We start from the raw sequence: 17,238 nt of genomic DNA, 5'->3' as shown, positions 1-17,238 counted from the left end.
TAAACATATTAAATTTCAATTTATACTTATGTCTGTTCATTTATAACCTTGTACTCCTTAAACTATTTTATTTTTTTACATAAATTGTTTATCTTGTTTGCCAAGATCATCCTGAATTCTTTTTGTGTCCTGCAACAGTTTTGTGATGCCCTCAGTTTTATGTTGTTTACAAATTTAACATGCCCTCTCTCTATTTCATCTTAAATGACATGAATTAATATATTGATTGGGATACACCCTTACAGAATTGCTCATTTCATCCTTCTGATTGATTCACTCATCATGTTTTACAGAGGACTGTTGGCAACTACTATGATTCTGGTTTTCTTCTTAGACCATATTTTGATTGACAGGTTCTGAAATCTTACAAAACTCAAGCTTTATGATATGCTTTGCCCCAACCTACATAGCTTACTATCTGGTGATGAATGAAAATTATATTGTTATGACAAGATTTGTTCTTGACAAATCCAGGTAGGCTGCTACTCATACTCAGGTTTTCTTCTGGGTGCTTACAAGGAGTATGTTTGATTACTTTCTTCAGAATCCTTCCTGCTGTGATAAAAGTATGGATTTATTTTATTGAAAAAGGGGAGTAGAGAATGGAAAGAAAATCTTGCAAAATGAATTGATGACATTTTCCAGATGGAATCAGAGAAAAAGATATTTGAGTTGATAGATTTGGGACATGCATTTGTTGGGTGTGACTGATGAGAAAGCCTTCAGCACTTTCTCTTTCTCTCTCTCTTTTTTTTTTTTTTTTTTCTTCTCCCTGTATGTCTGGGAGCTGATCCAAAATACAGCCTGTACATAAAAGTGGTCATTTTCAATTAATGTTTTCCTGTGAGCATTATTAGTGGATGGATATGTCCTCCCTGCAGTCAATGTCAGTATCTTGAGCAACGGTGGGAAATGACACAATAAGTGACTGTCAAGATTGAGCTTATTTCCAGCTCTGCAACTGTTACCTGCTCTCTCACTGCATATCTTTATCTTTTTGAAACAAGACAAAGAAGAGTTTCTCAAGTAGGAATTCTGGACATTCCTTGAGTGTTCATAATGAAAAATGACAAGCAAAGAATTTTGTTTTCACTCAAGAACAGTGAAAGAAGATGGAAATGGTTTAGAAAAAAAAAAATCTAAGAAAGAAAAAAGATCTTATTATGGAAATGATTAAAGGAGAACTCAAATTATTTGTCACATCATAATAAAACTCATATAAGCCTCTCACAAATTTAGCATGATGAAAAAAGCAAATATCAAAACTTCCTGAATATTCAGAAGTAGATGTAGTTGGGGCCTTCTCAACAGACTTTCTTAAATGCATGCATAGAATCTTTTCTGAAAGACAAAATGGTCTGTAAAAGCAAAATCATTTTAACTATGTTTATATCTGACATTCTTTTTTTCTGAGGTCCTGTGTTTCTGCTTCAATTAGAAAAATTAGGTTGATGTGGCAAAGTTTTGGTTCAATTAGAAAAATTAGGTTGATGTGGCAAAGTTTTGGTAACAGGCGTGCTGCAGGGATGTCTTCTGTGAGAAGAGTCCAGAGGCTGCCCCATGTTAGATAAGAGTCAGCTCCATCCAGCTCTGAAAGGTATTTGGCCAAAGCTGACTGCTGGTTGCACATCTGTGAGAGCATATTTAAGAAAGGCGGAAAACTGCTGCACAACAGCAGCTGGGAGAGGAGGGAGAAAATGTAGGGAGAAAAAATTCTGAAGACACCACGATCCATGCAGAAGGAGAGCAGGAGGTGCTCCAGGCTCCAGAGCAGAAGTTCCCCTGCAGCCTGTGGAGAGGCCCCTGGTGGAGCAGGCTGTCTCCCTGCAGCACAGTGGAGCGGATCTCCACACTGCAGCCTGTAGAGGAGCCCACAGAAGAGCAAGAGGCCTGGTGGGAGCTTCTGCCCATGGTGAACCAATGTTGGAGCAGCTCAGTACTAAAGGATGGACACCAAGGTACAGATCCATAATACAGCTGTTCTTGAAAAGCTTCTGTTTGTGGGAAGTCCATACAGGTTCAGTTCAAGAAGTACTACATCTTGTAGGAGAGACTCCAGTTTGGAACAGGGGAATAAAGCAAAGATATAGGAGCAGCAGATAACAAAGCATTATGTCTGTGCGCAACTCCCCTTCCCCATTTCCCTGCACTGCTCAGCAGGAAGAGATAGAGGGTTGATGTGGGATGAGGGTGAGCATGAGGTGAGCAGGTGTTTTAAATTTGCTTTTAGTTTCGCATTGGTCTAGTCTGTTAGAAATAGGAATTAAATTACTCTCCCTAGGTTGAGTCTCTTTAGCTTGTGACAGTAACTGGTGAGCAATCTTTGTATTCTTATCTCAGTCTTTGAGCCCATTTTCATTGTATCTTCTCCCCCAGTTCCTTTGAGGAGAGGAAGTGAGAGAGCTGTGTACTGTAGTTTAGGTAGCCATCAGGGTGAATCATAGAATCATTAAGGCTGGAAAGGACTTCCAAGATCATCTGGTCCAATTGTCCCCTAACGACCAATATCACCCGCTAAAACATGTCCCTAAGCACCATGTCCAACCTTTCCTTGAACACCCCCAGGGATGGTGACTCCACCACCTCCCTGGGCAACCCGTCCCAATGCCTGTCTGCTCTTTCTGAGAAGAAATGTCTCCTCATTTCCAACCTAAACCTTCCCTGGTGCAACTTGATGTCATTCCCTCTAGTCCTATCACTAGTTCCTGTGAGAGGAGGCCAATCCCCAGCTCCCCACACCTTCCTTTCAGGTAGCTACAGAGAGCAATAAGGTCTCCCCTGAGCTTCTTCTTCTCCAGACCAAACACCCCCAGTTCCCTCAGCCGCTCCTCACAGGACCTGTGCACCAGGTCCATCACCAGTTTCGTAGCCCTTCTCTGGACATGTTCCAGGGCCTCGATGTCCTTCTTGTACTGAGGGGACCAAAACTGAAAACAGTACTCGAGGTGTGGCCTCACCAGAGCAGAGTACAGGGGGACGAACGCCTCCCTGGTCCAGCTGGCTACATTATTCCTGATACAAGCCAGGGTGCTGTTGGCCTTCTTGGCCATGTGGGAACACTGCTAGCCTATCTTCAGGTAAGCATCAACCAACACCTCCAGATTCTTTTCCTCTTCACAGCTTTTCAGCCACTCTACCCCAAGCCTGTAGCACTGCATAGGGTTGTTGTGATCAAAATGCAGGACACGGCACTTAGCCATGTTGAACCTCATCCCATTGGCCTCTGCCCATTGATCCAACCTGTCCAGGTCCCTCTGCAGGCTCTTCCTACCCTCTAGCAGATCAAAACCACCACAGAAGAAAAGCTCTTGCTCTTCCCTGGTTTTCGCCTTCTCCCAAGCAGGCTCCAAGACTCAGTGGGGGAGGCAGAAGGAAACTGACTTGCTTCTCCAGGGAGGTCTTGAAAAAAATGGTAGAAAAAGAGTTTTAATGGTCTGAAATTGATCCTTTGTTTATTTCCTGAGCTTCACAGGTCTAGAAACAGAAAAGGTGTCTTGCTGGCTATGGAATGAGAAAGATGGTTTTTAAAAAAGAGCTTTTGAAAAAAAGAGGAATAATAGATTGGTGGCATCTCTAGAAATCAACAAACTGCTTAGGAGATAAAAGTGTTTCAGAGGGAAGGGCAGGAATTAGCTAAACTTCTTTACAGCTGATTGTAATTACTTAGCATTATAAATTAATTTGAGATATCTTCACAGCTGGGAAGTAAACTTCACATCTAAGAAAATTAAAAAGGTTATACACTCAAAGAACAAACTGGGAATCAGACAAATCTGCAAAACACTTAAGGAAAAAATGTTCTATATATTTTCAAAATATTATGACAAATGAATGCAAAAGAGTACAGCAGAGACAAACCCCCATAAACCATGGAGAGGATTTAGAGAAATATTATAGTGAGCAGTTTCATAACCATGTTATTTCTGGTATGTTGCTCAGTTAGTGGTTTGTTATTTAGCAGCAGCTCTAACTTTCCAACCATTAAACTATAAGTTTTCCAACTTTGACAGATGAAGAACAAGACATGTTTGTGTGTGATAGAGGAGACTGAAGCTCATGCAGCCATTCTGGCATGGAAAAAATGAACTTTCTTTGAGAGGTAAAGGATTGGTAACTACATTTTGTTAATGATAACTTCATCTGTGTTCAGTTCCTTAATGATGCATGCTATAAGGATGCTCCCCTTCTGCTGTGCTCTAGTGAGACCCCACCCACAGTACTGTGTATGGATCTGGGGCCCCCAGCACAAGAAGGATATTGAAGTATTAGAATGAGTGCAGAGGAGGACAGTGAGGATGATATGGGGGCTGGAGCACCTCTCCTATGAAGATAGGATGAGAGAGTTGGGATTGTTCTGCCTGGAGAAGAGACGGCTCCAGGGAGACATTGTGGCCTTCCAGTACCTAAAGGGGGCCTACAAGAAAGCTGGGGAGGGACTCTTCTTCAGGAAGTGTACTGATAGGATGTGGAATGGCTTAAACTAAAAGAGGGTAGATTTAGATTAGATATTTGGAAGAAGTTCTTCACAATGTGGTTATTGAGGCACTGGAATAGGTTGCCCAGAGAAGCTGTGAATGCTCCATCCCTGGAGGTGTTCAAGGCCAAGTTGGATGGGGCTTTGATCAACCTGTTCTACTGGAAGGTGTCCCTGCCCATGGCAGGGTGTTTGGAACTAGATAATCTTTAAGGTCCCTTCCAACACAAACCATTCTATGATTCTAATTCCAAGACGCTCTAAGATGTAAAAAGTTTTGTTTGTTTGTTTGTGTTTGTTTGTTTAAGAAAATATATTTTTACTCATTAAGTACATGGTAGTTCCTGAGAACTAATAAGCAGAGATTTAAATTAACTGGGAAGAGTAATTTCAACTGTCCAGCCAGCTTACTTGTGCTTATAGCTGATGTCACAAGGCTGGTAGCAAATAAAAGAGTGACAGATTTTTTTTCAATTTTCTGTAAATTTTCAGCTGCGCCGAGGCCAGTACATAACATGAAATACAAGGTTTTGGTGGTGAATATTTCAGGTTTCCCTTTTTCCTGCCAGAAAGCTTCACACGTAGTGACAAGCCTGAGGACTTTGATAATATTTTAGTACCAGCCTCTACTAGCTTAATTTGAAGGAGAAATAATTTTGCCTCCTGACAGTCCAGGGTGAAGATGTGGAAGATATGGATCTTGACTCTGGCATGATGTGCAATTAAAAGACTTCTATCAGTACAATATGTGACATGTGAATCTTCCATCCAGAAAGTGGTTAGTAAATTGACAGGGGAAATTGGTAGTCATCTAAGAAAAACCTCTGTAATCCTGTTAATGGACTCTGTCATCCACCCCATTGTGATTTTTGAATTTGTTGTGCTGTTCCAGCTGAATGTCAACAGGAAGGAATATTAGAAGTAATAAATTCCTGCAAATTTCCTGAAAATGCTCTGGAGGTGGATGACTGAGGTCTTATGAAAATTCTGGAGCATCAGCTCAACTATACTAATAAATACTAGAAAAATCATACACACCTACCAAAGACTATATATATATATATATATATATATATATATATATAATGAGAACACCAACTTCTTAAAAAGCTTTGATGAGCATTCATAATTAATTAAAAACATGGGTAATTCTATCATGATACACAAGATGGTGTGAAAATCAGATTTCATAGATTTCACTTCTTGTAGAACAATTTGACAAAAAGATGCCCTGTGACAAGAGCAAAGTTGATGATGGAGTGTTGAGGGCTACACATGAGCAAGCTCCTCAACAACAGCATGTTTCTGTGGTTATTGTTGTTGTTGTTGTTTGCTTTGTTTTGTTTGATTTTATAGATCAATTTGATGGTTGCATGGCTGACTCTCAGAGACTAATAATCACTTTGAAACAGTCCCTCAAATGCTACTTTTCCTTGCATATAACTAATTTAGAAGGTATCTCCACAGACAAGTTCCGAGTAACTGCACTTCAGCACATGGCTCACAGATGAGGAAGAACTCTTTAGAAATGTTCTTTGAAAAACAATTTCAGGAAACCATTTTGCAGAATTGGATTGGATGACTGCATCCATGAGGAGCTGCTGTGCCTTTGAAAAAAAATGCTTCTTCCAAGGATAGGTCTCTCTAGTAGTCCTGTTCCTAGAATCTTTCCTGGGCTTCTTCATTGGCTATTGTCAGAGCAAGGATATGTGGTAGATGGACCTACGGTATGGGATTTATCTCCAGTTGGAAACACTTAATGATAGTGTCTATATATGAGTTAGATTTTTGAGCTCCCATTAAACCCAATGCAAATCTAGGACCCAGCTCACTTGTCCCCATGTAGGTGCAATTTCAGATATCTCTGTAGGTGTCCTGTCTGACCTCCACCTGCCACTCCAGACAGGCACTGGTCTCTCTGTGTTGTAATTTCCAGCCCCATATCCATCTCTGAGATCTCTAGAATGCCTCACATATCACTTGGTAACGACTTGTGAGTCCCCAATTTCGGCCCCTAGTCAATTCAGTCAATAAGGTCTAGAGAACTATTTTTCATAGCTTAAGGTAAACACTCAGATTTGGACAGCAGTATAGGTGGAGGCCAGGCAGGCTGTCCTGAGACAGAAGACATTTCTTCACAAAGACACTGCTCTAGTACTACATTGCAGTTAGCTTCAGGAATCTGAATCATGAGCTGGAAATCCCAGCCCTTACATAAATATACCTGTATACATATTGCTTATATATAATGCATATCTTAGTCTGTCTCATCATGGACAAAACCATTAACTGTCCTCTGAGAAGCTGCTCTAGTCAGAAGAAACAGTGGATTGTTTACATTGCTTCTTGAATGTTTATGTATTTGTTAACTTCAAATTTGACTTGCATAGCCAAATGAAAAGTAATTGGCTGTGTGCATTTCTAGACCTTACCTCAATCAAAGAAGGTTTGTTTGTTGAGACTCTCAGTCTTTTTAATAGATTTATAACACTGGTGTCAGAGCTGGGTTTTTAGATCGTTTTCAAGCATCAAAAGTAACAATCTTTAGTCAAAACTATCTGCATAGCTGTTGAGTTAACAAGAAGTAAAGGCAGGCAGGGTTGGCAAATGGATTCCAAGCATGGGGGCTTATGAAAATGACAGTATAGGGTCTAATAACTGTAGAAGGCAGAGATTTTAGAATTTTTCTTTGTTTGTTTGTTTTTTATTTGTATCCTTTCCCTATTCTGACAGTAAACTTGAGTGAGTGTCATAAAATGGCAGTCAACAAATATAAAAAGAAGGGAAAGGAAGACAGCATTGAATATGGGAACTGTTGAGGAGAAACATGACTTTTCTACAGATCTCATTTTTGCATAAATCCTATAGATATTTTATTTTCAATTTTATAAATATTTTAATATATTTTAGATTTTCAATTGTTTATGGCTAATCTTCACGCATCTCCTTGCAGTAGAAAAGTGCTTTTATTTGCAGGATAAGCTAAAATCAAAAAGTGTGAAAAAGTGAGTGAGTAAAGACAGAAAATAATTTAATCATTCCAAATTTATAACAGTTAGAGTTTGGGTAGAAGTTTAGTTCACCAATTGTGTTTGAACTAAATGCATATTTGTCATCATCATTTATTTTTATTTATTTATTTTTTAAATTCTGTAAACTGCTAAAATAGAGGATTAGATTATACTTGGTTTAAATTACCATTGATACTGCTACCTGCCAATAATCTAGTGTTAAGGATCCTACAATATGTATGTTGCCAATAACAAAATGGCTCATCATTTTGTACAGTTCAAGAAACTATCACATTCCCCCCATATTTTGGCATGTTTATTTTTATTTTTATTTTTATTTTTGTTAGTTTGTTTGTTTGACAGTGCTTCACATTTGGAATTTATAATTTAGCATTTGTTACAAGGTGATGGGTGCATATTATAGAATATTGAAATTGCCAACAGCTCTATTTGATGGCACCAATATCAGCTTCTGAAGTCTTTCTTTAGTGATTGTCACTTTTTTTTTTTTTTCTATACAGCCACCCCCCTAACCCTGATGCCTGTAAACATAGAAAATGTGAGTTTATTGCCAAGATGTAATGTCGCTTGTGGCTTCTTTTTATTATTATTATTGTTATTTTTGAACTTGAAAATAATTGTCTCTAATAAAGAATCAAAGAACATTACTTTTGTAAATCCGTATCTCCATCTCTTGTGCAATTAGTCAGTTATGCCTTTATGGTACATTTCTCCTTAAGCATTATGTGTTTTTTTTCATGTGCCCAAAATGTTGTATTGAGTCTGTGTAAAGTATAAATCAGTTTATTAATGAAATTGATATAGAAGCCTATCCACATATTCAGTCTTAAAATGTTAATTAAAGACTGAATATGTGGATAGGCTTCTATATCAATTTCATTAATAAACTGATTTATACTTTACACAGACTCTCCCATTCATCTCTGTCTATCAACATTTTAAAACCTGCCAGAGAATTTAAATTAATAAGATGCCACTGGAAAAAAAAAAAATAAAAACCCACTCATCTACCCACTCAGAGTGGGAAGATTCAGCTTTGTGCCCTCACATTCCACTTCAAGCCTATGTACTTGAAGCCTTACAAAATAGCTTCCCTTGCCTCCTCCATACTCCTTACTAGCTAGACTGTCATTAATCAGAACATTCAAAAAGGCATTTAGTTCATGAACTTTTGTGGGAGACATTTTCAAAACAAAAGTGATGCTTTAATCTCAATAGATGAAGAGCATTACACAAGTGACTGTGACTGATATTTTCCAAAGTTACTGAAGAAACATCAGAAAAACTACAAGGCATCATAAAATCTTTCTTATTTTTGCCTCAGCTTCATCAAAATAAGTCTAAGTTCTGTAATTAGGTGAAAATCTGAAATAACCTTTTAAAATATCAGATCCAACATCTTTGTGGTTAAAGTCCATTGCAGGTGAGCTAGGCCTACAACCTGTACATTTTTACTTGGTCCTCTCCATCGTGACCTGCACTTTTTCCATGAGCAGGTACAACCCCCAAACACCACCAGGCTGTGGGACGACACAGAGCTGGGACAATGATATCATATAATTTGGCCTGAGAGGAAAATAATGGACTAAAGCTAACTGAATACTCTGGGTCTACTAAGAGTCTACTAAGTGGGAGATGAGGCCACATGTGGGGAATTTCTCAGGAGCCAAGAGCTCTGTCAGCCCCAGAAGCTGTTAAAGAAGTGCCAAATTTAGGCTGCTACCATCTCAATCAAGGAAAATGACTCTAGGCTCTGTGCTGCTTTCATGCTGTTTCCTGATTTTTCACCTTTAGACTTTTTATCTATTTTTGGGATGCTGCCAGACTGAAGGCACTTTGCTTGAAAAGCTGCCTAGCTTTGCTGTTTGTGTCCTTTCCCAGACAGTTTAAAGTGAGTGCCTGAACATCCAAGTAGCAGCCTACCTCGGTGGTTTAGATACTGTACTGTGCAACACTCTTTACACGTGCTTTTATGGGACCAGTCCTCTCCCTAGCTGTTCTCTCACATGCTTGTATTCTCCCCCAAACTAGATGGCAACGCTGCTAAAAACAAAGCAAACAAAATAAAACAACAAAACAACAACAACAAAAAACAGATGTTGAACATATGATCACTCTTGTTTTATTCTAATCAGAATTGCATGCAGTAGAGTCAAGTGAAACACAACTTTTATTGTCAACACCGCCTCTTCTGCCTTCCCCCACTCCAAATAATTATCAATCAGCTAAAGACATCAAGATTTATAAAATATAACTTTAGCTTGTGACAGCACAATAATGTCCCTTCAACCCACCTCCCAAAAAATCTTGGGACAGACAGCTGATACTCTGGCATAACTCTTCCTGTCCAGGAGTACACATTGGTTGCAAATACACATAAATGCCAGAGCAAGCTCAGAGGTGCTGCTCTGCCCGTCATCCAGAGCAAGGAGTTAGTCAGACCCTGTTGTAGCTGTCTTCTAGCTCTTTCAACACCCATATGTGGGATGATGGACTAGGGCCTCCCAGAGTTAAAGTGCTGCCACGCCATGCCCTGGGACCCAGAATTCCAGTGTGTCCCGGATCCTCTTGTTCATACATAGCTAAATGTCCATGTCAAGCATTGTGCATGTGGCATACAGTAACGTTAGTATATGTTTGGCTGAGTTAGATGGATGGATTCACATCTAGTAAGAAAAGTATCAGAGCTGTCATCTTCTTGCATACTTTTCATCTCACCTATCTCTGCCAGATTCTACATTCCTTGTAAAATTAAAACATATTGTCACAGATTCCTGTCCTAACACCCTTCACCAAAACTTAATCCCTTTAATTTCAGTCCTTTCCCTTAGTGATAAAGGCTAAAACATACTATCCCTTTTATTCATCTGCTCAGAAAAATGCCTGTTGTAGTCTGTCATGACCAGAGAAGTTACTTGAAGAGGTCCTGAAAAACTGAGGAAGAAGGGTTGCTGGCAAATCTACCTGGAGAGAAAATCATATGCTTTTCCTGAGGGAGTCTCATAATATTGTAGTGAAATCAGAAACACAGAGCTCTGAGTGCAACCTAAATGATAGCTAACGAGATTAGTAGAAAGCATGGAAAGAAGTGGCATGGTGGAAGAGGTTTCTGTAAAGTGAATATATGTTACTTTGGGGTGGCTGGATGGACATTTCCAGGTCCACTATAGCAAATTGGCAAATTGGCAAGCCCTGCTGCAATCATCTCCATCTTCACTAACTTGTAGTCTTGAAAGGGCAAAAAAATCATGAAGGTGTTGAGATGCTAATTCAGGTATAAGTATCTTTTACCACTTCCCAAACACACGCCACACTCCTTTACCTCATTTCTGGCACCAATATGCAATAAGCTCTTTGTCAAGGCACATGCTGACTGCATTTAACTCGTTATGTAGATATGAAGTTTTGGAGGTTTGGGTTTTGTTTGTTCTAATTAATCATTTTTCCCCATTTTGTAAATGAAACACACATCTCGCAACATTTTTTCAAAGGTGGAATTAATTGAAGCAATTCTGACAAACATTTCCTTAACTAGGGCTTCAGAAAGTATGTACACAAAAAATAAGAAAAATTTAGTGTCATGTACCTTGACAGGACACTGTCTGAAGTACTGCCCTCAAATACTCCTTCCACTAGCAATCCCCTTAGGTTTGTGAATGCTAGTCTGGCATTAGCCTGGTGTTTTTTTTCAGACACCTGCAGAAAGCTGCCTCCAGGGTGTCCACTTGTCAAAATACCAGAAGTGTCACAAGATCATTATGTAACAGAGGCACTACCATGTGCTTTTTCTAGCCAGGCAATGTCTGTAAACACTTCAGTTATGTTCTAGTGCCCTAAATCTAGACTGTCAGGTAATACAGTGCTACATAGATTCAAGTTAAATAACTAAGACTTCAGTTTCACTTACATGTTTTGTAGCATCCTCATGAGCCTGCTACCATCTTCCCTGAATATAAATGCATATCTAGGTACTCAGCTGTCCAGGTAGAGACTGATGCCTGGGTTTGTCAACCAGCAGAGCATATTGTGTTTTAGATACAGGTATGGTATTATTATTATTATTAATATTTATTATTTTGTGTGTGTGTGTGTGTCTGTGTGTGCTTCTTAACCCTCATCCCATCTGTGGATGATGCTATATATAGTTTAACAATATAAAAGTATTTCTGACAGATACTAAATTTTAAAGAACAGTGGTCTTTTTCCATTCTTAATTTGGCATATGACTATCTGAGTAAGCAACAAGTGCCTTGGCAAATAATTCAGGACATATGGCTTTGAAAAATGGATAATTTAAAAGTACTTGGTTAAGTTTCTTCAACTCATTCACCTCAAATGGTGTTATTTTCTTTTACATGTGCTGTAGCAGCTGCTGCAACTAAAATATGTAGAAAATATAATGCAGGTGACAAATAACCTTTTCCTTAGTTAAGTTAATATATACCATAAAAACCTCACTCAAAAATTGAATAACAGAAGGAGTCAAATACAGTTCAAAGCTGTTAAATATACATGCCTCATCTGTAGTCACCAGATGGCACCAGATGTATCCATATATTGATAATCAGCTTAAAACTACTGTAACCCTTGTGGTCATTGAAATGCAAAGCACATCACATATGGATATTAAGTAGCTCCCAATAGCTGAGTGGTCAATAGACTGCAGAACTTATATTAAGCTTTAGCAAGATCTGTTTTTTATTTTATTTTATTTATTTTTTGAAGAGGGGAAACATTAAAGACGAAGATTCAGTGGCAATTCCAAATTTGAAGATAATGGTTGGATTTTTTTTACAAAAATGAAGGAATATAGCATTATTTTAATTAAATGCATTGATTCTTGGTTATAATTAGGATCATTTTATTTCATTTTGGTTGGAAAAGACCTCTAAGGTCATCGAGTTTAACCATTAATCTAGCACTGCCAAGTCTACCACTATATCATGTCCCTAAGCACCACATCTATACATTTTTTGAATACCTCCAAGGATTCAAAACTACTCCAGACTCCAGGGACTCAACTACTTCCCTGGGCAGCCTGTTCCAATGCTTTACAACCCTATCAGTGAATAATGTTTTCCTAGTATCCAACTAAACCTCCCTGGTGCACCTTGAGGCCATTTTGCCTTGTCCTATTTCTTGTTGTTTAGGAGAAGAGACTGACCCCCACCTTGCAATAGCCTCTTTTAAGGTAACTGTAGAGCACGCTAAGGTCTCCCCTGAGCCTCCTTTTCTCTAGGCTAAATAACCCCAGTTCCCTCAACTGCTCCCAACAAGACTTGTTCTCCTGACTATTCAGCACCTTTGTTGCCCTTCTCTGGACATACTCCAGGGCCTCAATGTCCTTCTAGCAAGGGGCCCAAAACTGAACAGAGTCATCGAAGTGCATCCTCACCAGGGCCAAGTACAGGGGGACGATCACTTCCTTAATCCTGCTGGCCACACCATTTCTAATACAAGCTAGGGTGCTGTTGGCCTTCTTGGACACTTGAGACACTGCTAGCTCATATTCAATCAGGTAAATGCCAGTTGACTATCCCCTGATAGCCAAGACTGATGTTAAATCATGTCGTGTGGCCTGGTGAGCACTTCCACCAGCTTCTTCATTACCCTTCGTTGGCCCCATAGACTTGTTTACATCTAAATGGTGTAGAAGATCACTAACCATTTTGTCTTGGATTCTGAGGAATTCATTCTGCTCCCTGTCCCAATCTAACAGATCAGGGGCCTGGACACCCAGAGAATGACTGGTCCTACTAATAAAGACTGAGGCAAAGAATTAAAATCTCTTTACAGATTTTTCTTTTTTCTTTTTAAATATTTATTTTTTTTAAAGAATCAAAATTTGGAGAAAAAATTGTTATTTCAAAAGACATTTCAAATGTTTTAAAGAATTGTAGCTTTCTGTTGACCACAAGCAAATTTTTTTTTTTTTTGGCTTTCTGTTATTGCTAATAAACTCTTGAAATATGTATGAAAGCCTATGCTTGAAATCCTTTAGTTTTACAAATATTATAGCATTATTGCATGAAGATGAAGCTGAAATTAGCTATATCTCATATATAGGATATTATCTCATTAATATAAAACAGTGAAAGCTAATTGATTTAACTGTAAGTCATAAGTCATGCTTATTAATATTATTACTTTTTATTATATTATTCTTTTTATGCTTATAACTTTCATCACCAATAAAGTATTTGGGAATCTAAACTCTGTGTTGAGCTTGGCAGTATTTAGCACACACGTTTTTCTAATTCCCTCTTCATCTATCTCCTCTGCAAATAACTTCTCTTCAAGGGGAACAAAAATAAAAAATAAAAAAGCAAGAGGGTGAAATCTTGACCTCACTGAATCAATGGCAAAACCCCCACTAACATCAAGTGCTGGGATTTTACCACACATGACCAGCTTTACACAAAGGAGAAAAAAAAAAAAATATCATGCTATTTAAAGTACAGAGCCTGAAAATAAATCATCATCTAAACAATATGGCAAATATTTATAAATTACAAAAATAATCAAATAAAAGTTTGAAATAGAGTTTAGAAAGGAACTTGATTCTTCAGGGAAAATGCAGCTTTATAAATACCGAGCAAATAAGTTTTAGTATATAATTCCAAACATCCAGATTTTATATCTTTAGTCTGTTGTTGTAGTGAATTTTCAGCCAGTGTGCTGCTTTTGATTATGCTAAATATTCAGTATTATCTGCTTCACTGCAGCAAAATGCTTACTGCAAAAATGTAATCTATCTGCAATCACTTCAGCATGAACTGTTCCTAAAAATGAACCAATGTTATTATCTACATTTACGACACCCATAGAAGCTTAGTGGTTGTTGGGGTCCCCAGTGCAAACAAAGGTGTGAGCATGCAAATAATGACAACGTTTTTAAAGGTCATTTTTTGCAAGCTTGCAGGCAATATTTTCATTTGCAATGGGCAGGCCTAGCCTTGTACAGACACAAATGGGGATGTTACTTTTCAAGTGATCCGTGATTATTCTTCATGCTTTACAGTAGTGGGCAGACCCTCAGCAAATGCTGTTGTGAACAAAAAAAAAAAAAAAAAAAAAAAAAAAAAAAAAGTATTACACTTAGCTTTTGTAAAACACTTTGCCATGTTAAATGTGAGGAGGATATTAATACTGTTATCCCTCAAGGAAAGACAGGAAGAGAAGAAGAAGCAGTACTCTTCATACCATCCAGTGGTGGCGTGTGGCACAGAAACAATATTTTAAATTTTGAGCCCAGAGTGCTAACCTCGGCTTTGGACCAAACAGTTTGTGGCTAATTTAACACTGTAGTATGTACTCAACAGGTAAGCCTTCTTCTTTTGTCTTCTATAATATGCTATAGCCTAAAACAACTACTATTTGTACTCAAGCATTGAGTCATTATCCCCAGAGAGCAGAGCTTAGTGCCTGCCCCTCCACTCCTCTTGTGAGGAAGCTGCAGTTCTCCATAAGGCTTCCCCTCAGTCTCCTGTACTCTGAGAGGACAGAGTCTCCTCAGTCTCCCTCTTCTTTTGGCTGAACAAATGAAATGACCTCAGCCGCTCCCCATATGTCTCCCCCTTTAGACTCTTTGCCATCTTTGAATTGTCCCATGCCTCCTTTGGATACATTCTAATAGTTCGTGTCCTTCTTATATTGTGGAGCCTGCACACACCAGCCCTGAAAGTCTAAAGAACACTCTGAAATCAAGAGACTAGTACAAGGTAAATATGCAGGTTCTCTCTACTGCCGAAAAAGTGGTTTATGCTGTTTTAAGATGTAATTTTGAAAGGCAGCATGAATTCCTCCCCTGGTATCTGTTTTTCTCTATTGGTAAGGGGATCCCAGGCAGGCAGATCAGAGGTGAGACAGCTTTGGATGGCCACTGCTCAGTGAAACAAACTCTGCTCTGCAAATGGCGGCTTCCATTACAGAGGCTGGAGAATGGCAACACAGGTGATTTAACTGACTTGGCACCGGGCTTTGCACTGAACCTTCTGCGTTCTGGTCCTAAACATAGAGAAGTCCCATTTGTTGTATTCTTATCTGTACTGTCAGTGGAGAAATAATGAAATGAGCCCAAAACAAAGTGAATCTAGTTCTCTTCCCCTTCGCTAACATAAATCTGTTGTCATATAAAGGAGTTCTGCTTTTACTGTCTAGAAGATAAGGCAGACACACACATTTGTACAAAGACCTACTATATTTCTTTCTTTCCTTAACAAAAAGATCATATAATTCATGTTATTTTATCAGCAAAAATTATACACTTACTTATCATCTGCAATCCTACCTATAGCAAGTACATAATACTGTAATTAAATTTTATTGTATGCATTATCTGAGAGATCTCTAATCACTTCAACTTATTATTCATTGAAATGCGTTCATACAGTAACTGTAATATACAAAAAATGAAACAGATGAAAATAGAACACAACATTATAACTATTTATAAGGATTCTCCTACTTAAATAGTCTTAAGAATATCAGAATTTATGGGTTATGTCATCATCCATAAATTGAAGACAGGACTGAAGTTCTGATTAATTGGGTCATGTCTTCCAGTGAGCAGAGAGATGGTGACCATTACATGGAGGGATTAAAACCTCCACTGAATTTAAGAAATTCTTTACTCTGAGGGTGGTGAGGCAGTGGAACAGGTTGCCCAGAGAAGCTGTGGATGCCCCATCACTGGAGGTGTTCAAGGCCAGGTTGGATGGGGCTTTGAGCAACCTGATCGAGTGGGAAGGGGGTTGGAACAAGGTGGTCTTTAAAGTCCCTTGCAACCCAAACCATGCTATGATTCTGCAATTCAAGAGAATTTATGATTCAAAGGATTTCCATAATTAATTCCAATAGACCATATCTTAACAGTACTATTCTCTTTGGAGTGATTTGCATATTTGAATGAATAAGGATTTCCCACAAATATGTTTTATAACGAATGAAATGGCAGAATGGCCAAACAGCTGGAAAATAAGTCATTCCCTGGTGATGCCTTCATATTAGCTGGAAGTCATTGCTTCTCATCTGTTCATTTCTTTTCCTTTCTCTTTAGATAAGACTTGACAAGTGACTGAATGAACATGCATGAATTTGCCTAATTCACAGAATCACAGAATCACAGAATGGTTGAGGTTGGAAGGGGCCTCTGGATATCATCTGGTCCAGCTCCCCTGCCAAGAGGGACCACCTAGAGCACATTGCACAGGATTGCATCCAGGTGGGTTTTGAATATCTTCAAAGAAGGAGACTCCACAACCTCTCTGGGCAACCTGTTCCAGTGCTCTGTCACCCTTAAAGCAAAGAAATGTTTCCTCATATTCAGCTGGAACTTCCTGTGTTTCCATTGCCTCTTTCCTTGTTGCTGGGCACCACTGAAAAGAGTCTGGCCCAGTCCTCTTGACATCATCCCCTCAGACATTTGCATACATTGATCAGATCCCCTCTCAGTCTGCTCTTCTCCAAGCTAAACAGGTACAGCTCTCTCAGCCTTTCCTCATATGAGAGATGCTCCAGTCCCCAAATCATCTCAGTAGCCTGCCTCTGGACCTGCTCCAGGATCTCCATTGTATCATTGTCTATCCATGTCCTTCCTATACTGTAGAGCCTTGAACTTGATACAGTACTCCATATGTGGCTTTACCAAGGCTGAGAAGAGGAGAACAATCAGCTCACTCAACCTTCTGGCAACACTTTTCTGAATTCTCTCCAGAATATTATTGGCCTTCT

General features: G+C 38.8%; 1 protein-coding gene across 1 annotated transcript in view; it reads right to left on the bottom strand.

Annotated features, from left to right (window-relative positions):
- Nucleotides 1–17,238, bottom strand: part of TRPC4 (transient receptor potential cation channel subfamily C member 4) — a 165,634-nt gene that overhangs the window by 85,803 nt on the left and 62,593 nt on the right. The window lies entirely within an intron of this gene.

This window comes from Oxyura jamaicensis, chromosome 1, assembly GCF_011077185.1.
Source record: "Oxyura jamaicensis isolate SHBP4307 breed ruddy duck chromosome 1, BPBGC_Ojam_1.0, whole genome shotgun sequence".
Taxonomy (NCBI): Eukaryota; Metazoa; Chordata; class Aves; order Anseriformes; family Anatidae; genus Oxyura; species Oxyura jamaicensis.
The sequence above is the reverse complement of the archived record's forward strand: the minus strand, read 5'-3'. Positions and strand labels throughout refer to the sequence as shown.